The sequence below is a fragment of the Caloenas nicobarica genome, chromosome Z, assembly GCF_036013445.1.
Source record: "Caloenas nicobarica isolate bCalNic1 chromosome Z, bCalNic1.hap1, whole genome shotgun sequence".
Lineage (NCBI taxonomy): Eukaryota > Metazoa > Chordata > Aves > Columbiformes > Columbidae > Caloenas > Caloenas nicobarica.
In genome coordinates, this window is record NC_088284.1 from 31,314,435 (window position 1) to 31,336,574 (window position 22,140).

Sequence of the window (22,140 nt, forward strand, 5' to 3'; positions counted from 1 at the left end):
TCCATTCCTCATGACGTGGGACATGTGAGATGAGTGCAGGCGGCGTGACACACTGCAAGGCTGAGGTGGCTCCCATCCTTTGGGAGTGGCAAGAGGAGGTGAGAGAGACACTGTGACTCCTGCCTGTGTGTCTAAAAGGGACAGGCTCTGCCTCTGAGCATCCCTGGGTGCATAAGGAGTCCATGAGGCCAGCTCAGCTCTGGACAGCTGACAGAAGCTTGCTCTTTCCACGTGTGACTCCAGGAACAAACCCCATGGGCCCAGTGAGCTTCGTCTCCGCTGCCTTGGACAGGCCCATTGCCACAGTGCTTCTGTCTGCTCCCTCAGCCTTGCCTGTGATTCTGGCTTGTGCTCTCCAAAGTGCCAGAGCACTCAGAGATGTTCTGGGGTCCTTGGAAAAGGCAGATGTCAAAGCCAGCTTCAAGAAGGGCTCTTTATTAAAATCCAGCCACTCCCTCGGGAAGAGCTGCTCCTCCACATGGCTCAGCATCAGCGGCAGCACAGGGCTCGCAGGATCCATCTTGGCCTTGGCTGCTCCCTTGGAGAGCTCAGGATGATGATGACCGTCTGAGCTACCAGGGAGCGGATGGAGGGCTCGCTGTCTTCTGCCAAGGCCTGAAGGGCTGCAAGGGAAAGAAGCAGAGCCGAGATGACCTCCCACGTCTGCAGAGACCCCCAGGCATTCCCTCTGGAGAATGCTCCCTACTCACCGCTGCAGATCTCAGCCAGCTTCTTCTTGCCTGGATCCCTCAGATGCCGCGCAGCGAGCCCTGGGCACAGAGTTCCGTCAGCCCCTGCTCCCTCCCCTCATCAGGGCTGGCCCCAGGGAAGAGCAGGGGCCGAGATGGTGGGACTGAGCAAGGCGGCCGCCATGGCCACCTGCGTGGACAGGGCTGGGAGAGGGAGGCCAAGGCCCTGCACGGGGCAGCCGGGGCTCTGGCAGCCACAGGGCTGCTCCTTGCTGCCAGGGCAGTGGCAGGGACTGGGGCCAGGCTGCCAAGAGAGGGACCCTGGGGGCTGTGACCCACCGATGAACCTCACGGCCGCCTCTCGCAAGCTGGCCTGAGCATCCTTCAGGTACGGCAGGCTCTGAGTCAAGAATTCTTGAGCTCTGCTCCTGTCCTGCTCCAGCTGGAGAGAGCACAAGGGGATGAGCACGTCACTGTCCCTTCCCAGTTGGCTGGACCAGTCCCTGCTCCCACACCCAGCCGTTCCCCTTCCCTCCCGGCCATTTCCATGTCCCAGCCAGGAGCCCTGTGGGGCTGAGGCTGAAAGAGAGACACAGGCCGGGGGACCCCAGGGGTGCTGAGAGCCCTCCCTCGCGCTGGGTGCAGGGAGGGCAGCAGGGCAGAGAGAAGAGGCCTTGTGGGCTCTGTTCTTGAGGGCAGGGAACAAGAATGCAGGTCCAGGCTGCAGCAAGGCAGGCGAGGCACATCTGCCTTGGGGGTTGTCCTCACCAAGCTCTCTCCAATCCGCCATGTCTGCTGTGTCCGCACCAGGTGCTTGAGCAGTTTCCACTTGAGGAGCTCTGCGGCAGCAAGGAGGGCTTCCCCAGCAGCCTGTGGAACAGCAGAAGCTGGGAATGGCACCACGGTCTGGGCCAGGAGACCTTGGGTCCCCCTGCTCTGGGCCTTGTTCCTGGGGCGATTCTGCCCTCAGGGAGCTGGGACATGCCCTGGCCCAAATGTCCAGGGGTCTCTTCGCTGCGTCACTGCTGAGCTTTGAAAGCTGTACCTTGGCCACGCTCTGCGTTTGGTCACTCAGGCGGAAGAAGAGAGGGAGCAGGCCAAGTCGCACCATGTTCTTCATCTCTGCCTTTTCGTCCCCCACCGCCATCTTCATCAGGTCTCTGAAGAGGCTGATGGAGCTCTCTCTCAGCTGGCTCTGCTCCTGGGAGGGAGAAGCACAGTAGGACTGGAGCACCAGCAGCTCTCTGCCCACGCTGGGCAGAAGCTCCAGCATGGCTGATGTGAGGGGAGATGCTCCAGGGAGGCATTCTGCACACTGGAGTTGTGGCCCAGATCTGCAGTCCTGGGTCAGTGAAAGGCCACTCAAGAGACTTGTTCTGGGAGCGTCTGGCCTCCAAGTGCCCACCAAGGCAGCCAGCATCCCCCACCAGCTTCAGCAGCCACGGTGGGGAAGAGCTCCGGGAGCAGCCGGCAGGGAGAAGCTGGGCTGGGCTGCAGAACACACAAGCCACCCCACAAGAGCCCAGGGCCCACCCGTGGGGCTCAGGCTTCCACATCAGCCTTACGTCGTTCAAGAGGGGCAGGAGGAATTCCGCCATCTGCACGGCGATGTGGCTGGCCTCCTTCCTCTTCAGCTGAGCCATGACAGTTCTGAAGACCAGCAGAGCCTTCATGGTGGCAGCCTTATAGCCAAAGAGCAGGACCCTCATCAGGTCTGGCAGGATGACCTTCATTTTTCTTGCCTGTGTGAAGAAAAGAGTTTCCCTTTTGGGACCAGGTCCGTGCCTGGAAAGCTCCCCAGGCAGCCAGCTGGCCCCACCATGGCAGAGAGAGCCTTTGGAGCACTCGCCCCACCGCCTGAGTGCCAGCCAAGGCCAAGCCCTCCCGCTCTGCCCCGGCCCTTGCCTGCCAACAGGGTTCCCCTTGCTGACGTCCTACTCACCATGTCGTCTCTCTGTGACAGCGTCATGATGCCTCTGAGCACCAGGGAGAGCATGGCTGGCCTTTCTTCCTTCAGAAACCTAAAGGCTAGGTAGGTCGCAGCAAACTCCCCGTCTCCCAGATCTCTGCTGGCCAGCATCTGAAAGCAGGGCAGCAGTGAGCGACCGGCAGAGCTGGTGGGGCTCCTGGCAGTGTGCAGCTCCTGGTTCCTAGCGCAGCCCGGGCCAAGGGCACCGGGGGCTTTTTCCGGTAACTCACAGCCAAGCGAACGAGGCAGTAGTCCTCCAGGTGTGTGCAGAAGAGCCTGCTCTTGAGGTCCCAGAGCTGGCTGAGCAGCTCCTTCAAAATGTTCTTCACAGTCTGGGGCACGGAGAGCATCAGTTCCCACAGTGCCAGGGCAGTGCTGCAAGTCGGAGCGCTCTGTCAGCAGGGCAGCCTCGGCCACAGCAGCGTGGCCGGGCTCAGCACTGCAGGACGCTTGGGATGCCCTGGGCAGCAGCAGAGGGCTGAGCTGGTGCTCCCCGTGGGGCGGGCAGGAGCGTGGGGTGGGCCCTGGGCTTGCTTGCTCAGCTTTGGCTGCCTCGGGCCTGGCTGACCCCCAGGGCTGGAAAGCGTGGTGGGATGGAGGGTCCTGCCCCTCGGGAGTGTCCTGCAGGATTCCTTGGCTCTGGCAGCCAGAGCGTCTCCAGGCCCCTCTTCCCACAGGGAACAAGCCCTCCCGGCTTTTGAGGACAGTACCTGTCTCCTCCTGGAGCAACCTTGAGCAGTGTCATCACCACCTCCTGAGGGCATTTGTCAGCCATGGGGACGATGAGAGACTCCACGCTCTGCCGGGCTGGGACTGTCTGGGTGCATCCCAGGGTTTTGTGGATGCAGCTCGTGATCTTTGGCACCTGGAGGGGACACAGGTGAGGATGGTGCAGCCACTGGCGAGCGGCCATTTCCTCAGCTGCCCTTGCCATCCCTCTCTGCCACCTTGAGGTGGCTTCAGGTGCCCCAGACACTGGGCTTTGGGAGGAAGAGAGGGATGGAGGGAGGAACAAGGCCTGACAGGGCTGAAGGGCAGGGCAATGCAGCCACAGGCCACTTACATCCACCAGCCACAGGTCAGGGTTTCCCTTGACCACATCCAGCACGTTTCTGGCCGCCTCCTTGTCAAAGGTGCTGGAGTCGGTCATTGCCTCGATGAACACCCAGACCATGTCTGTCCTCTCCGACGGCTGGAGGTATTCCCCAAAGGTCTATGGGAGGAAGGGAGGCAACGAAGCCATATCACACCGAGGGCCCTGATGCTGCTGCTTAGCCGGGCAGTGCCAGCAGCCCTGCGGTGGCGCCCGGCAGTGCTGGCGGCGGTGTCCCCAGCAAAGCTGGCAGCAGGGGCGGCAGTCGCTGCTGGGGAGGATGAGAAGAGACGGCCCAGGGTGAGGGAGGAGGGTTGGGGTCATGGGCACGGGGTCTGGGCCCCGCCACCAGCCAGGGCTTGCTGGTGGCCAGGAGGACTGGGGCTGCTGCTGGGACACTGGAGCGCAGCCCTGGCGTTGTCCCTGCTTGGGGACAGCAGGAACCCTCTCAGCAGGGACAGGGAGGCCACGCCAGCCCGCTGACGGTGGAGGCCTTTGCTCTCACAAGTCCCCTGCTGATGCCAGGACCAAGAGTGCCAGCAAACGGGGAGCTCGTTACCTCGGCAATGTGAGTGGCACTGGGCGAAGTGCGCAAGGAGGTGGTCTCGGCTTCCCAGTCCCTTTCGAGCTGTGTATCCTCCTCTGTCAATGTCGCACCTAAAGAGCGGGGCAAACGCAGAGGAGTCGGTAAGACACGGCAGCTTCCCCAATACTGGAAAGAGCTTTGAACTTGGAATGGCCGAGGAGGGAGGTTATGACCTGCAATCAGGGGAGGAGGTGGTGGAGAGCGGTGCCACGGAAAGGCTGACCCGCCTCCAGTGTGCGTGTGGGAATGCTCGTGGCCCTGGAAATTCCAAGGCCCTAGAGCTCTGCATGCAGTGCCACGGTTCAGTCCCCCATGGCTTGAATAGAGGTGACGTGGGGGACGGCTCGCATGGCTGGAGTGCTGCGGGGCAGAGATACATGTCTCTTTGGGAGAGATGGGAAGATGCGGCGCGGGGCTGCCTCCCGTGCTCTTGAGGAGCAGCTCAGCTACACGGGACCATCAACAGCGTGGGAGAGAGCGTGGGGGTGAGGAGCAGAGGAGGGGCAGTGCTGGTGACATGGTGGTGCCTCCAGCAAGCAGCAGGACTGGGTGATGTTGGCGTGCAGGGGGATCCATCCCACCACAGCTTCTCTTACGGTGTTGCTGGTACTTGAATTGGAAGAGGAGACAAAGAGCGTCCAAAGCCAAGCGGCTGGTGTCCTCTTCCTTGAATGATAGGAGCAGCAGGAGATGTCCCAGCAGCTGTCCAAGGATTGGCATCTGCATCTCCACACAGGAGGCGTGTCTGTCCTCATTGGGATCAGCCTGGGCAAGGGAGGAGGAAGAGCAGAGGGCTTGAGGGCAGCTGGGGCCAAAGCCCTGAAGCCAAGTGTGTGCCCAGGGCTGGATCCAGGCAGGTCAGAGCTTTGCAGGGCCCTGCAGAACCCGTCTCGCAGAACAGCCCCACGCAGGGAGAGCTGCCAGACCTGGGCTCCCCGTGGGCTCCTTGGGCAGCCCTGGCCGACACAGGACTGGGGCAGAGATGGCTCCTGGCAGAGCGCAGTGTGCCTGGTCCTTACCTTCAGTGAGGAGTAGTTGGCCAGCAAGAAGCTGAGCACCCTCATCCTGCCCACAGCCCTCTCCCGCACAGATGCCCTCTCAGAGGTGGTGAAGGTCAAGAGCATCTGGGGAGAGAGAAGCTGCTGCTGAGCCCTGGGAGCAGCCAGTGCTCCAGCACAAGCAGCACTGCTCAAGTCCTGAGCGGGACTCTCCCAGGCCATTAAGGCTTCCTCTGGTCTGGAGCAAAGCCCGCACTGGTTTCCTGCCCTGGGGTCCCTGGCAGGCTTGCGACAAATGCCCCAGGCCAGCCCTCTAGCCAGGCAGGAAGGCAGATGCCACCCTGTGCGGCCACTGTGCTGCGGAAGAGCCTGCTGGGCAGCCCCTGCTTCCCCCAGGGAGGTGGGCACCACCCTGCAGTGCTCTCTCTGCATGGCGCGGGGTGGGACTGCCCTCTCAGCAGTGGACACCCCGTCCCCCAGGGTGAGGAACAGCCCTTGTGAAGCCCACCCTTTGCACATGCCAGACCTGGAAGATACTCTGCATCTTCTCGCTGACTCCGTTGGCAGGAGAGTTGAGCACCAGTGCAACTAGCATGGTGTCCATGGCTTTCATGGTCTGCAAGGAAGACAACGAGTTGTGGCCGTGTTTCCTGCCATCCCTCTCACCCCCAGGACACTGAGCTGAGCTCCCAGCACCAAGGGAGGACTCGTGGGCTGCTTTGCTGTGCCTGGGAGAGGCCCAGGGGCAAACAATGTGCTGTGGGCAGAGCAGCCTGCGGCACTGGACGTGGCCAGGCCCACAGGAACGGGACGACGGGACGAGAGTGGGAAAGTAAAGCCAAGACCGTGCCCTGCCTTGCATCTCTGGTCATAGCGCAGGACAGGGTGAGCAGGGAGCAGCCCAGAGGGCCCGGCGCTCGTGGAGCTCACCCAGCACTTACCGCGAAGTACAGGAAAGGTTTCAAGTCCCGGATTTCCTCTTTGGGAGGAAGCAAGAAGATGCTGGAGAAGCACGCTTGGAGGAGGCCTATCTCTTTGCCCTCCAGCACCGCCTCCACGGAGCTGCAAAGAGAGAGGGGCCAGTGGGACACTGGTGCGGGGAGCAGTGCCTGGAGGCCTCGTGCAGGTGGACACGGGGCTCTGGGGCAGGAGTCCCCAGGAGGGTTGGGCAGGTACCTCATTTCGGTCACGGCAAACATGGCGCTCCGCCACACCGCTGTGCACCGTTGGTCCCTGGGCTCTTCTTCCAGCAGCACCTGCAGAGCACAGCCAGGATGGGACCTGGCAGCTGCCAGCACCCAGTGCCACCAGCCCCTTGCCCTGCCCAACACTGTCCTCACAGGGTGCCAGTGCTGGGGGCCTTGTCCCCTTCCCCGCAGCCACCGAGTATCCCCTCACCTTGATATTCTCTGCCAGTTTGTGTCTCTGGCAGAAGAGATCTAGGCCCTGGGACAAGCCGTTGTACGTTGCGGCCCTGAAGAGCATAGCGATGCTTTTAAGGAACTCCAGCTTCTGTTCCTCATCCTGGCAGCCAGGGGACAGAGAGACAAACAGGGAGCATGAGATGGGGACACACGGTCAGTGGCACCGCAGCGCTGGGGGTGCAGTGCCGGTTGCAGCCCTGGGAGAAGCAGCTGTGCCCAGCCAGCGCCCTCCAGCAGCCCCACAGCAGAGCCCCTGTCAGCAGATGCCAGCTCAGCCGCCTTCCAAATGGCTGCGGTTACCTTTTCAGGGTTGCTGACAAAGGCCCTGATGACATCCACGTGTTCTGGTTCCAAGCGGTACACTGGTAACCAGCTGGCATCTAAGAAAGGAGGAGAGCAGGGAGGGCTGCAGAGAGGGTGCGCAGGCAGGAGGGAGCAGAGGAAGGAGCTCTGCCTCCCATCCAGCCCCATGCCCGCTGCCATGGCACAGTCTTCTCCTGCGTGTCAGTGCCCCTGCCAGCGTGTGGGGAAACGGGATCCTGGCATTGAGCAGGGAGCGCTCGCTGGCCACCGCGCTGCCCAGACAATCAGGGCCCCTCACTCACCCATCTCCAGTTGCTGGGCCAGGCACAACTCCTGGGGCTCCACTGGAGAGCTGCTCTCCTGGAGAGCCCTGTCCTCCTCCAGGGCCACCTTGGTGGTGCTGACTTGTTGCTTTGCCATCTTTTGGGTTTGAGGAAAGTGGTTGGGCTGGCGAAGGGGGAAGCTTTGGCGAAAGGCCACGAGTCTGCCGGGGGCAGAGGGAAAAGACGTGGGTTGTGCTCGAGGAGTCCTCGCCACGAGTCTGCCGGGGGCAGCGGGGAAAGATGTGGGTTGTGCTCGAGGAGTCCTCGCCACGAGTCTGCTGGGGCAGAGGGGAGTCTGCCGGGGGCAGCTAGAGTTAAGATATGGTTGGACTCGATGATCTCAAGGGTCGCTTCCAACCAAAAGGATTCTCTGATACTCCGATTCTCTGAAAGACGTGGGCTGTGCTCGGGGGCTACTCGCCGTCTCCGTGCTCGCACCCTGTCCCGTCACCGTCCTGCCGGACAGTGTGGGCTGGGGCCCACAGCTGCGCTGAGCACATGCAGTGCAGTGGGTGTCACCAAGTGAGGTCACAACGGGCCCCACTGTGACCCTGCACCTGGGCAGGGAGGGGCAGGGTGTCCCATTGGGATGCACAGGCCAGCTCAGCCCTGGGCACCTGGGTGCTCTCGGGGTGTCTCCAGGCCCCCCTTTGCCCTCATGTCCCCCCGGGACCTCCCTGTTGCCCTCTGCTGTGTCCCAGGGTTTCGTGTTCAGCTGGCTGGCTGATCAGAACAGCAGCGAAGCTGCTCCTTCAGTGGCTTTGTAGAGATTTCTAGGGATTTCCAAGGGTGGGTAGCACAGAGGATGGACTTTGTTTAAGGTGTCTGCTGTCTCATTGCTTACAGAAGCTCTCAGTGGCTTGAGGATAAACTAACCACGTAACCACATGACAAAGTGTTGGAGCTGGCAGAGCACAAAAGCAGAAATCCAGGTGGCAGGGGTGAAAAAGGTGGAAAGGCTGAGGTACTAAATGCCTCCTTCTGTGGAAATGCCCCTCATATTCTGCGATTCTGTGATTCCTCCACCTCAGTCTTTAATAGTCAGAAGAGTTGTGCTCCAGGTACCCACCCCCCTGAGCCAGAAGACAGGCATGGGGAGCAGTATGAAGGCCCAACAATCCAAGGGGAAATGATCAGTGACCTGCTATACCACTTGGGCACCTACAAGTCTATGGGGCCAGATGGGATACGCCCAAGGGTGCTGAGGGAGCTGGCAAAGGTCATCACTGAGCCACTTTCCATTATCTATCTGCAATGCTGCCCAACTGGGGAGGTTGCAGTTGACTGGAGGTTGGCTAAGGTGACGCTCATCTACAAGACGGGCCAGAAAGAGGATCTGGGGACCTATAGACCTATCCGTCTGGCCTTGGTGCTGGGCAAGGTCATGGGGCAGATGATCTTGGGTAACATCACTCGCCACAAGAGAACCATATAATCAGGCCCAGTCAACATGGATTTATTTATTTATTTATTTATTGAGGGACTAGAGAGAGTGCAGAGGAGGCAACAAAGCTGCTGAGGGGCTGGAGCACAAGTGTGATGGGAGCGGTTGAGGGAGCTGGGGCTGTTCAGCCTGGAGAACAGGAGGCTCAGGGGAGGCTCAGGGGAGACCTTATTGCTGTTTGCAACGGCCTGAAAGGAGGTTGAAGCATGGAGGGTGTTGGTCTCTTCTCCCAAGTAGCAAGTGATAGGACAAGAAGAAATGGCCTCAAGTTGCGCCAGGGGAGGTTTAGATTGGCTGTTAGGAAAAAATTCTTCCTGGAAAGTGTGTTAAAGGCAAGAAGAACACCTGAAGAGCATGGGTTGGTCAGGCCAATGTGGAATAGATTGCTTTTTCTTGTTTGTTTTGAGGCTGCAGAAGAAGGAACGCGTGCATTTCAGTGTTGGGGCACGGATCCCAACTGAGGATTCAAGCAAGTTTGGGACTGGGACAGCTTAGGTGATTGAGGACCATTGCCAGGTCTACGAAAGAAGCTGGATGGGTTTTGGGGAGCTCACAGGCATTGCCAAATCCTCAGAAAACCACAGCTCTGTAGTGAAAGCAACAGCACTTGGCACCAAGCCCAATCCCAAAATGCAAATACCCTCGAAGTGACCACAGGCAGAGCCTTGAGAAACATTTGAGAGAAAGGGTCTCCTTTGCCAGGCCCTGGAGGTCAGGCCTTGGCCATTCTGATGAAAAACAAACATGAAGGGCTGACATGGCATCAGAACCTGGCGTGTCCACATTGTTGCCCTTCCCCTTGGTTCCCACCCATGCACACTCAACCCGATCAGCGCCTGTGGGAACAGCAGGGTGTGCAGTTCCAGCTAGAGGGCCTTAGACACATTATACAGAAGTGTGATTTTTATGAGTGTAAGAAGCGATAGCCCAGGCCAGTGAGAACGATATCTCGGGTCGGAAAATGGCCCCTTGTGTGTGATGTGTGAATGTCCTTGGGCCTGGTCTGTGAATGAGTGGGAACGTAACTGAAACAAATATAACATGAGTGTGGTGTGTTTCTAATACCAATTATTGGAAAAACATCTTATGTAACATCTTAGTCCAGGCCCATACCTGGAAATCCTATACATTGTCAATGGCTAATAAAGAGGACCTCAGACTGGCTCAGCTCTCTGCTCTGCCCGGCTCTGCGCTCCTTCCTGAACAAGATCTCTGCCTGTGCGTGCATCTTTTTCTGCATCCTGATGTGCGTCGTTCCTCATCGCCGCAATCGCCCTCATCAACTCCAGACAATCCAAACGCTCCCTGACATACACGGCTGCCCCACCTCCTCTCCTTCCTCGCCTGTCTCTTCTGAAGAGTTTCTAGCCATCCAATGCAGCGCTCCAGTTGTGAGAGTCGTCCCACCATGTTTCTGGGATGGCAACTATATCGTCGTTTTTCTGCCTCACAGTGGCTTCCAGCTCCTCCTGTTTGTTGCCCACGCTGCGTGCCTTTGGATAGATGCACTTTGGCCGGGCCATTGATCCCGCCACCTTTTTCTGGTGAGAAGCCCTAATTCCTTTGTGGACATCATCGAGTGCTTCCACGGTTTTGAACACATCAACAACCCTTGTGTTTCTCTTCCTGCATGGCTCTCCATCCCCAACCTCCACTGGGACGGCAGAGCATAGGGCCTCACCAGCACTACCCTCAAATGCTGGCATGTGGCCCTTGGGTTTGCCTCTCCACACCTGGTTTCCTCCTCTCTCACTTCAAATCTAGTTTAAAGCCCTCTCAAGGATTCCTGCTAACTCCTGCGCAGGATCCTTTTCCCCTTTTGAGAGAGGTGCATCCCATTTGTCGCTAGCAGGCCTGGTGCCATGTAAGCCGACCCGTGATCAAAAACCCCCAAATTCTGCCGGTGACACCGGTCCTGCAGCCAGGTATTGATCTGCTGGGTCTTCCTGCATCTTTCCTCATCGTACCCTGCAACTGTGGCGACAGAAGAGAACACGACTTGTGCTCCTGATCCCTTGACCATGCGTCCCAAGGCCCTGAAGTCTCTCTTGATTGTTTTCCCTTTTCAGTTTCATCACTGCCTACCTGAAAAATCGTTAGGGGATAATAGTCTGAGGGCCTAACCAGGGCAGAGAGTTTCCTGTTTACATCTTTAACCCTGGCCCCAGGGAGGCAGCCGACACCCCAAGAAGTGGGTCTAGCCTGCATATAGGGCCTTCTGTTCCCTTTAGAAGGGAGTCTCCTACAACCACAACCAGCCTCTTTTTCTTTGTGGGGGCTGTTTTGACGGAGGGTGCAGGGTGACTGATCCTCTGCAGCACCTCCAACTCAGTGGAACCGCCTCCCTCGATGCTGTTGTTTGGTTCCACTTGCAAGGCCTGTTCTTCAGTCTCAAGACCCATTTGTGTGTCTGTGTTTGGCTGTTTCTGGGCTAACTGGTGCACAGAAATTGGCTTCGCTGGAGGTAAATGTTCAAAGAGGACCCAGAAGAGTAAAACAGAAAAAGGAAAAATTTATTCGAATAAAGGAGGAGTCCCCAGGCGTCCCTGTGGGGTCTCTCAACAGCATGGGAAGACACAGCCCCCTATTTATCCCAATCCTAGCCGCAGGAGATCCCTTCTCCTTTCCCCATTGGCTGAGACCCTTGCGGGGTCCAAGCTTTCCGATCCCCCTTTCGTAACCCCAGCAGCACCCCTTGTATGTCTGCCCACCGACACTCCTGGGAACTGATTGGTTAGAGCTCTAAGGCTGTTGCACTCCATTTTGTAAAGACATGGGAGAGCTGCTCCCATCAACTACGAAACAATCAAGAGTGTGAATCGTGACATCACATCTTTGCAAAGACGTGATAGCCGTTCCTCACCAGTTTGGTGTTGGTGGTGGTGCTTTCAGTTGTGATGATGTTGTCATCCCTTTTCTAATTCACTGTCTGCTCTTGTGTTCAGACTACGTGGCTCTGTAAATGAGGAGCCCCACTCTCTGTATCTTTCAATGAAATACAGGACCTTCTGAGACTGTTTTTCTTCCTGAGCTCCTTCCTGCAAGAGCTTTTGGAGCTGCAGGGACAGTTCCTGTGATGGGAGGAGGGGAAAAGAATCCATCACGGCAGCACTGCCAGGGAGCAGCAGCGCTCGGTCTCCCAGAGCTGTTTTCTTTCCTCTCCCACACTCCTTCTCGTCCCTCATGTTGGCGCAAGTCCTGAGTGCTCTGGCAGCTTGGTCATTGTTCTGCTGCGTGGCAGTCCTGTGACCGCGGGCAGGGACAGGCAATGGACACTTGTGTGACAGAGCTGGCCTCAGAACAGCCTTCCGTGAAGAAAGGTGATCTCCTGAGGACAGTGCTGGAAGGTTTAGGTCTTCTTCCAAAGTTTCTCTCCAGGACATGCCCAAGAACATGACGAGCAGATCACAACACCAGTATGCACCAGTACAGAGCTAAACACCGTGAGTGGAGAAGCACGAGGGCACGCAGCAGTGTCCTCTCACAGCCAGGCCTCCTGCAAGACACCTGACGGAGCAGCAGAGCAGGGTCTGGGCTGTGCCCATGTGCACTGGACAGCCCGCGGAAGCTGCCCCAGGACAATCGTCGTGGGCTGGCCGCGCACAAGCACCGTTTCCAGCCCTGGCCTCTCAGTGCAGCTTGGAGAGGCCCTTTGTCCCTCCGCAGAAGGATGGTGAATGAGTAGGTCAGCAGGCTGTGTTTGCATGGTACAGATGAGATGCAAGCACGCACATCATGTACAGGAGGTGGGATGAGATGAACCCCAGAGACCACAAATGTCATCAGCTATTCCTTGGGGTTCCTTGAAGGCCTGTGGGACAGACAGTGTCTCGAGGTCACGTCATGTTGGGAGGAAACCACCTGAATGCAGCACTGGGTTGTGCTTCCTTGGACTGAGGTCCCCGTGTCCATTCCTCATGACGTGGGACATGTGAGATGAGTGCAGGCGGCGTGACACACTGCAAGGCTGAGGTGGCTCCCATCCTTTGGGAGTGGCAAGAGGAGGTGAGAGAGACACTGTGACTCCTGCCTGTGTGTCTAAAAGGGACAGGCTCTGCCTCTGAGCATCCCTGGGTGCATAAGGAGTCCATGAGGCCAGCTCAGCTCTGGACAGCTGACAGAAGCTTGCTCTTTCCACGTGTGACTCCAGGAACAAACCCCATGGGCCCAGTGAGCTTCGTCTCCGCTGCCTTGGACAGGCCCATTGCCACAGTGCTTCTGTCTGCTCCCTCAGCCTTGCCTGTGATTCTGGCTTGTGCTCTCCAAAGTGCCAGAGCACTCAGAGATGTTCTGGGGTCCTTGGAAAAGGCAGATGTCAAAGCCAGCTTCAAGAAGGGCTCTTTATTAAAATCCAGCCACTCCCTCGGGAAGAGCTGCTCCTCCACATGGCTCAGCATCAGCGGCAGCACAGGGCTCGCAGGATCCATCTTGGCCTTGGCTGCTCCCTTGGAGAGCTCAGGATGATGATGACCGTCTGAGCTACCAGGGAGCGGATGGAGGGCTCGCTGTCTTCTGCCAAGGCCTGAAGGGCTGCAAGGGAAAGAAGCAGAGCCGAGATGACCTCCCACGTCTGCAGAGACCCCCAGGCATTCCCTCTGGAGAATGCTCCCTACTCACCGCTGCAGATCTCAGCCAGCTTCTTCTTGCCTGGATCCCTCAGATGCCGCGCAGCGAGCCCTGGGCACAGAGTTCCGTCAGCCCCTGCTCCCTCCCCTCATCAGGGCTGGCCCCAGGGAAGAGCAGGGGCCGAGATGGTGGGACTGAGCAAGGCGGCCGCCATGGCCACCTGCGTGGACAGGGCTGGGAGAGGGAGGCCAAGGCCCTGCACGGGGCAGCCGGGGCTCTGGCAGCCACAGGGCTGCTCCTTGCTGCCAGGGCAGTGGCAGGGACTGGGGCCAGGCTGCCAAGAGAGGGACCCTGGGGGCTGTGACCCACCGATGAACCTCACGGCCGCCTCTCGCAAGCTGGCCTGAGCATCCTTCAGGTACGGCAGGCTCTGAGTCAAGAATTCTTGAGCTCTGCTCCTGTCCTGCTCCAGCTGGAGAGAGCACAAGGGGATGAGCACGTCACTGTCCCTTCCCAGTTGGCTGGACCAGTCCCTGCTCCCACACCCAGCCGTTCCCCTTCCCTCCCGGCCATTTCCATGTCCCAGCCAGGAGCCCTGTGGGGCTGAGGCTGAAAGAGAGACACAGGCCGGGGGACCCCAGGGGTGCTGAGAGCCCTCCCTCGCGCTGGGTGCAGGGAGGGCAGCAGGGCAGAGAGAAGAGGCCTTGTGGGCTCTGTTCTTGAGGGCAGGGAACAAGAATGCAGGTCCAGGCTGCAGCAAGGCAGGCGAGGCACATCTGCCTTGGGGGTTGTCCTCACCAAGCTCTCTCCAATCCGCCATGTCTGCTGTGTCCGCACCAGGTGCTTGAGCAGTTTCCACTTGAGGAGCTCTGCGGCAGCAAGGAGGGCTTCCCCAGCAGCCTGTGGAACAGCAGAAGCTGGGAATGGCACCACGGTCTGGGCCAGGAGACCTTGGGTCCCCCTGCTCTGGGCCTTGTTCCTGGGGCGATTCTGCCCTCAGGGAGCTGGGACATGCCCTGGCCCAAATGTCCAGGGGTCTCTTCGCTGCGTCACTGCTGAGCTTTGAAAGCTGTACCTTGGCCACGCTCTGCGTTTGGTCACTCAGGCGGAAGAAGAGAGGGAGCAGGCCAAGTCGCACCATGTTCTTCATCTCTGCCTTTTCGTCCCCCACCGCCATCTTCATCAGGTCTCTGAAGAGGCTGATGGAGCTCTCTCTCAGCTGGCTCTGCTCCTGGGAGGGAGAAGCACAGTAGGACTGGAGCACCAGCAGCTCTCTGCCCACGCTGGGCAGAAGCTCCAGCATGGCTGATGTGAGGGGAGATGCTCCAGGGAGGCATTCTGCACACTGGAGTTGTGGCCCAGATCTGCAGTCCTGGGTCAGTGAAAGGCCACTCAAGAGACTTGTTCTGGGAGCGTCTGGCCTCCAAGTGCCCACCAAGGCAGCCAGCATCCCCCACCAGCTTCAGCAGCCACGGTGGGGAAGAGCTCCGGGAGCAGCCGGCAGGGAGAAGCTGGGCTGGGCTGCAGAACACACAAGCCACCCCACAAGAGCCCAGGGCCCACCCGTGGGGCTCAGGCTTCCACATCAGCCTTACGTCGTTCAAGAGGGGCAGGAGGAATTCCGCCATCTGCACGGCGATGTGGCTGGCCTCCTTCCTCTTCAGCTGAGCCATGACAGTTCTGAAGACCAGCAGAGCCTTCATGGTGGCAGCCTTATAGCCAAAGAGCAGGACCCTCATCAGGTCTGGCAGGATGACCTTCATTTTTCTTGCCTGTGTGAAGAAAAGAGTTTCCCTTTTGGGACCAGGTCCGTGCCTGGAAAGCTCCCCAGGCAGCCAGCTGGCCCCACCATGGCAGAGAGAGCCTTTGGAGCACTCGCCCCACCGCCTGAGTGCCAGCCAAGGCCAAGCCCTCCCGCTCTGCCCCAGCCCTTGCCTGCCAACAGGGTTCCCCTTGCTGACGTCCTACTCACCATGTCGTCTCTCTGTGACAGCGTCATGATGCCTCTGAGCACCAGGGAGAGCATGGCTGGCCTTTCTTCCTTCAGAAACCTAAAGGCTAGGTAGGTCGCAGCAAACTCCCCGTCTCCCAGATCTCTGCTGGCCAGCATCTGAAAGCAGGGCAGCAGTGAGCGACCGGCAGAGCTGGTGGGGCTCCTGGCAGTGTGCAGCTCCTGGTTCCTAGCGCAGCCCGGGCCAAGGGCACCGGGGGCTTTTTCCGGTAACTCACAGCCAAGCGAACGAGGCAGTAGTCCTCCAGGTGTGTGCAGAAGAGCCTGCTCTTGAGGTCCCAGAGCTGGCTGAGCAGCTCCTTCAAAATGTTCTTCACAGTCTGGGGCACGGAGAGCATCAGTTCCCACAGTGCCAGGGCAGTGCTGCAAGTCGGAGCGCTCTGTCAGCAGGGCAGCCTCGGCCACAGCAGCGTGGCCGGGCTCAGCACTGCAGGACGCTTGGGATGCCCTGGGCAGCAGCAGAGGGCTGAGCTGGTGCTCCCCGTGGGGCGGGCAGGAGCGTGGGGTGGGCCCTGGGCTTGCTTGCTCAGCTTTGGCTGCCTCGGGCCTGGCTGACCCCCAGGGCTGGAAAGCGTGGTGGGATGGAGGGTCCTGCCCCTCGGGAGTGTCCTGCAGGATTCCTTGGCTCTGGCAGCCAGAGCGTCTCCAGGCCCCTCTTCCCACAGGGAACAAGCCCTCCCGGCTTTTGAGGACAGTACCTGTCTCCTCCTGGAGCAACCTTGAGCAGTGTCATCACCACCTCCTGAGGGCATTTGTCAGCCATGGGGACGATGAGAGACTCCACGCTCTGCCGGGCTGGGACTGTCTGGGTGCATCCCAGGGTTTTGTGGATGCAGCTCGTGATCTTTGGCACCTGGAGGGGACACAGGTGAGGATGGTGCAGCCACTGGCGAGCGGCCATTTCCTCAGCTGCCCTTGCCATCCCTCTCTGCCACCTTGAGGTGGCTTCAGGTGCCCCAGACACTGGGCTTTGGGAGGAAGAGAGGGATGGAGGGAGGAACAAGGCCTGACAGGGCTGAAGGGCAGGGCAATGCAGCCACAGGCCACTTACATCCACCAGCCACAGGTCAGGGTTTCCCTTGACCACATCCAGCACGTTTCTGGCCGCCTCCTTGTCAAAGGTGCTGGAGTCGGTCATTGCCTCGATGAACACCCAGACCATGTCTGTCCTCTCCGACGGCTGGAGGTATTCCCCAAAGGTCTATGGGAGGAAGGGAGGCAACGAAGCCATATCACACCGAGGGCCCTGATGCTGCTGCTTAGCCGGGCAGTGCCAGCAGCCCTGCGGTGGCGCCCGGCAGTGCTGGCGGCGGTGTCCCCAGCAAAGCTGGCAGCAGGGGCGGCAGTCGCTGCTGGGGAGGATGAGAAGAGACGGCCCAGGGTGAGGGAGGAGGGTTGGGGTCATGGGCACGGGGTCTGGGCCCCGCCACCAGCCAGGGCTTGCTGGTGGCCAGGAGGACTGGGGCTGCTGCTGGGACACTGGAGCGCAGCCCTGGCGTTGTCCCTGCTTGGGGACAGCAGGAACCCTCTCAGCAGGGACAGGGAGGCCACGCCAGCCCGCTGACGGTGGAGGCCTTTGCTCTCACAAGTCCCCTGCTGATGCCAGGACCAAGAGTGCCAGCAAACGGGGAGCTCGTTACCTCGGCAATGTGAGTGGCACTGGGCGAAGTGCGCAAGGAGGTGGTCTCGGCTTCCCAGTCCCTTTCGAGCTGTGTATCCTCCTCTGTCAATGTCGCACCTAAAGAGCGGGGCAAACGCAGAGGAGTCGGTAAGACACGGCAGCTTCCCCAATACTGGAAAGAGCTTTGAACTTGGAATGGCCGAGGAGGGAGGTTATGACCTGCAATCAGGGGAGGAGGTGGTGGAGAGCGGTGCCACGGAAAGGCTGACCCGCCTCCAGTGTGCGTGTGGGAATGCTCGTGGCCCTGGAAATTCCAAGGCCCTAGAGCTCTGCATGCAGTGCCACGGTTCAGTCCCCCATGGCTTGAATAGAGGTGACGTGGGGGACGGCTCGCATGGCTGGAGTGCTGCGGGGCAGAGATACATGTCTCTTTGGGAGAGATGGGAAGATGCGGCGCGGGGCTGCCTCCCGTGCTCTTGAGGAGCAGCTCAGCTACACGGGACCATCAACAGCGTGGGAGAGAGCGTGGGGGTGAGGAGCAGAGGAGGGGCAGTGCTGGTGACATGGTGGTGCCTCCAGCAAGCAGCAGGACTGGGTGATGTTGGCGTGCAGGGGGATCCATCCCACCACAGCTTCTCTTACGGTGTTGCTGGTACTTGAATTGGAAGAGGAGACAAAGAGCGTCCAAAGCCAAGCGGCTGGTGTCCTCTTCCTTGAATGATAGGAGCAGCAGGAGATGTCCCAGCAGCTGTCCAAGGATTGGCATCTGCATCTCCACACAGGAGGCGTGTCTGTCCTCATTGGGATCAGCCTGGGCAAGGGAGGAGGAAGAGCAGAGGGCTTGAGGGCAGCTGGGGCCAAAGCCCTGAAGCCAAGTGTGTGCCCAGGGCTGGATCCAGGCAGGTCAGAGCTTTGCAGGGCCCTGCAGAACCCGTCTCGCAGAACAGCCCCACGCAGGGAGAGCTGCCAGACCTGGGCTCCCCGTGGGCTCCTTGGGCAGCCCTGGCCGACACAGGACTGGGGCAGAGATGGCTCCTGGCAGAGCGCAGTGTGCCTGGTCCTTACCTTCAGTGAGGAGTAGTTGGCCAGCAAGAAGCTGAGCACCCTCATCCTGCCCACAGCCCTCTCCCGCACAGATGCCCTCTCAGAGGTGGTGAAGGTCAAGAGCATCTGGGGAGAGAGAAGCTGCTGCTGAGCCCTGGGAGCAGCCAGTGCTCCAGCACAAGCAGCACTGCTCAAGTCCTGAGCGGGACTCTCCCAGGCCATTAAGGCTTCCTCTGGTCTGGAGCAAAGCCCGCACTGGTTTCCTGCCCTGGGGTCCCTGGCAGGCTTGCGACAAATGCCCCAGGCCAGCCCTCTAGCCAGGCAGGAAGGCAGATGCCACCCTGTGCGGCCACTGTGCTGCGGAAGAGCCTGCTGGGCAGCCCCTGCTTCCCCCAGGGAGGTGGGCACCACCCTGCAGTGCTCTCTCTGCATGGCGCGGGGTGGGACTGCCCTCTCAGCAGTGGACACCCCGTCCCCCAGGGTGAGGAACAGCCCTTGTGAAGCCCACCCTTTGCACATGCCAGACCTGGAAGATACTCTGCATCTTCTCGCTGACTCCGTTGGCAGGAGAGTTGAGCACCAGTGCAACTAGCATGGTGTCCATGGCTTTCATGGTCTGCAAGGAAGACAACGAGTTGTGGCCGTGTTTCCTGCCATCCCTCTCACCCCCAGGACACTGAGCTGAGCTCCCAGCACCAAGGGAGGACTCGTGGGCTGCTTTGCTGTGCCTGGGAGAGGCCCAGGGGCAAACAATGTGCTGTGGGCAGAGCAGCCTGCGGCACTGGACGTGGCCAGGCCCACAGGAACGGGACGACGGGACGAGAGTGGGAAAGTAAAGCCAAGACCGTGCCCTGCCTTGCATCTCTGGTCATAGCGCAGGACAGGGTGAGCAGGGAGCAGCCCAGAGGGCCCGGCGCTCGTGGAGCTCACCCAGCACTTACCGCGAAGTACAGGAAAGGTTTCAAGTCCCGGATTTCCTCTTTGGGAGGAAGCAAGAAGATGCTGGAGAAGCACGCTTGGAGGAGGCCTATCTCTTTGCCCTCCAGCACCGCCTCCACGGAGCTGCAAAGAGAGAGGGGCCAGTGGGACACTGGTGCGGGGAGCAGTGCCTGGAGGCCTCGTGCAGGTGGACACGGGGCTCTGGGGCAGGAGTCCCCAGGAGGGTTGGGCAGGTACCTCATTTCGGTCACGGCAAACATGGCGCTCCGCCACACCGCTGTGCACCGTTGGTCCCTGGGCTCTTCTTCCAGCAGCACCTGCAGAGCACAGCCAGGATGGGACCTGGCAGCTGCCAGCACCCAGTGCCACCAGCCCCTTGCCCTGCCCAACACTGTCCTCACAGGGTGCCAGTGCTGGGGGCCTTGTCCCCTTCCCCGCAGCCACCGAGTATCCCCTCACCTTGATATTCTCTGCCAGTTTGTGTCTCTGGCAGAAGAGATCTAGGCCCTGGGACAAGCCGTTGTACGTTGCGGCCCTGAAGAGCATAGCGATGCTTTTAAGGAACTCCAGCTTCTGTTCCTCATCCTGGCAGCCAGGGGACAGAGAGACAAACAGGGAGCATGAGATGGGGACACACGGTCAGTGGCACCGCAGCGCTGGGGGTGCAGTGCCGGTTGCAGCCCTGGGAGAAGCAGCTGTGCCCAGCCAGCGCCCTCCAGCAGCCCCACAGCAGAGCCCCTGTCAGCAGATGCCAGCTCAGCCGCCTTCCAAATGGCTGCGGTTACCTTTTCAGGGTTGCTGACAAAGGCCCTGATGACATCCACGTGTTCTGGTTCCAAGCGGTACACTGGTAACCAGCTGGCATCTAAGAAAGGAGGAGAGCAGGGAGGGCTGCAGAGAGGGTGCGCAGGCAGGAGGGAGCAGAGGAAGGAGCTCTGCCTCCCATCCAGCCCCATGCCCGCTGCCATGGCACAGTCTTCTCCTGCGTGTCAGTGCCCCTGCCAGCGTGTGGGGAAACGGGATCCTGGCATTGAGCAGGGAGCGCTCGCTGGCCACCGCGCTGCCCAGACAATCAGGGCCCCTCACTCACCCATCTCCAGTTGCTGGGCCAGGCACAACTCCTGGGGCTCCACTGGAGAGCTGCTCTCCTGGAGAGCCCTGTCCTCCTCCAGGGCCACCTTGGTGGTGCTGACTTGTTGCTTTGCCATCTTTTGGGTTTGAGGAAAGTGGTTGGGCTGGCGAAGGGGGAAGCTTTGGCGAAAGGCCACGAGTCTGCCGGGGGCAGAGGGAAAAGACGTGGGTTGTGCTCGAGGAGTCCTCGCCACGAGTCTGCCGGGGGCAGCGGGGAAAGATGTGGGTTGTGCTCGAGGAGTCCTCGCCACGAGTCTGCTGGGGCAGAGGGGAGTCTGCCGGGGGCAGCTAGAGTTAAGATATGGTTGGACTCGATGATCTCAAGGGTCGCTTCCAACCAAAAGGATTCTCTGATACTCCGATTCTCTGAAAGACGTGGGCTGTGCTCGGGGGCTACTCGCCGTCTCCGTGCTCGCACCCTGTCCCGTCACCGTCCTGCCGGACAGTGTGGGCTGGGGCCCACAGCTGCGCTGAGCACATGCAGTGCAGTGGGTGTCACCAAGTGAGGTCACAACGGGCCCCACTGTGACCCTGCACCTGGGCAGGGAGGGGCAGGGTGTCCCATTGGGATGCACAGGCCAGCTCAGCCCTGGGCACCTGGGTGCTCTCGGGGTGTCTCCAGGCCCCCCTTTGCCCTCATGTCCCCCCGGGACCTCCCTGTTGCCCTCTGCTGTGTCCCAGGGTTTCGTGTTCAGCTGGCTGGCTGATCAGAACAGCAGCGAAGCTGCTCCTTCAGTGGCTTTGTAGAGATTTCTAGGGATTTCCAAGGGTGGGTAGCACAGAGGATGGACTTTGTTTAAGGTGTCTGCTGTCTCATTGCTTACAGAAGCTCTCAGTGGCTTGAGGATAAACTAACCACGTAACCACATGACAAAGTGTTGGAGCTGGCAGAGCACAAAAGCAGAAATCCAGGTGGCAGGGGTGAAAAAGGTGGAAAGGCTGAGGTACTAAATGCCTTCTTCACCTGAGATCTTTAATAGTCAGAAGAGTTGTGCTCCAGGTACCCATCCCCCTGAGCCAGAAGACAGGCATGGGGAGCAGTGTGAAGGCCCAACAATCCAAGGGGAAATGATCAGCGACCTGCTATATCACTTGGGCACCTACAAGTCTATGGGGCCAGATGGGATACACCCAAGGGTGCTGAGGGAGCTGGCAAAGGTCATCACTGAGCCACTTTCCATTATCTATCTGCAATGCTGCCCAACTGAGGAGGTTGCAGTTGACTGGAAGTTGGCTAAGGTGACGCTCATCTACAAGACGGGCTGGAAAGAGGATCTGGGGACCTATAGACCTATCCGTCTGGCCTTGGTGCTGGGCAAGGTCATGGGGCAGATGATCTTGGGTAACATCACTCGCCACAAGAGAACCATATGATCAGACCCAGTCAACATGGATTTATGAAATGTAGGTCCTGTTTGACTAACCTGATCTCTACGACCAGATGACCCAAGTAGTAGATGAGGGAAAGGCTGTGGAGGTTGTGTACTTAGACTTCAGTAAGGCCTTGGGCACCGTATCTCACAGCATTCTCCTGGAGAAGCTGCAGCTCGTGGCCTGGACGGGTGGACTCTGCGACGGATATAGAACTGGCTGGGTGGCCGGGCCCAAAGAGTTGTGGTGAACGGAGCCAAATGCGGTTGGTGGCTGGTCAGGAGTGGCGTTCGCCAGGGCTCAGTACTTGGCTCACAACAAGCCCATGAATGCTCCAGGCTCAGGGAAGAGTGGCAGGACAGGAAAAGGACCTGGGGGTGTTGGTCACAGTGGCTGAACATGAGGCAGCGTGTGCCCAGGCAGCCAAAAAGGCCACCTGCATCCTGGCTTGTATCAGGAATAGTGTGGCCAGCAGGACCAGAGAAGCGATCGTGCCACTGTACTGGGCACTGGTGAGGCCTCACCTTGAATGCTGTGTTCAGTTTTGGGCCCCTCATCATCAGAAGGACATTGAGGGACTAGAGAGAGTGCAGAGGAGGCAACAAAGCTGCTGAGGGGCTGGAGCACA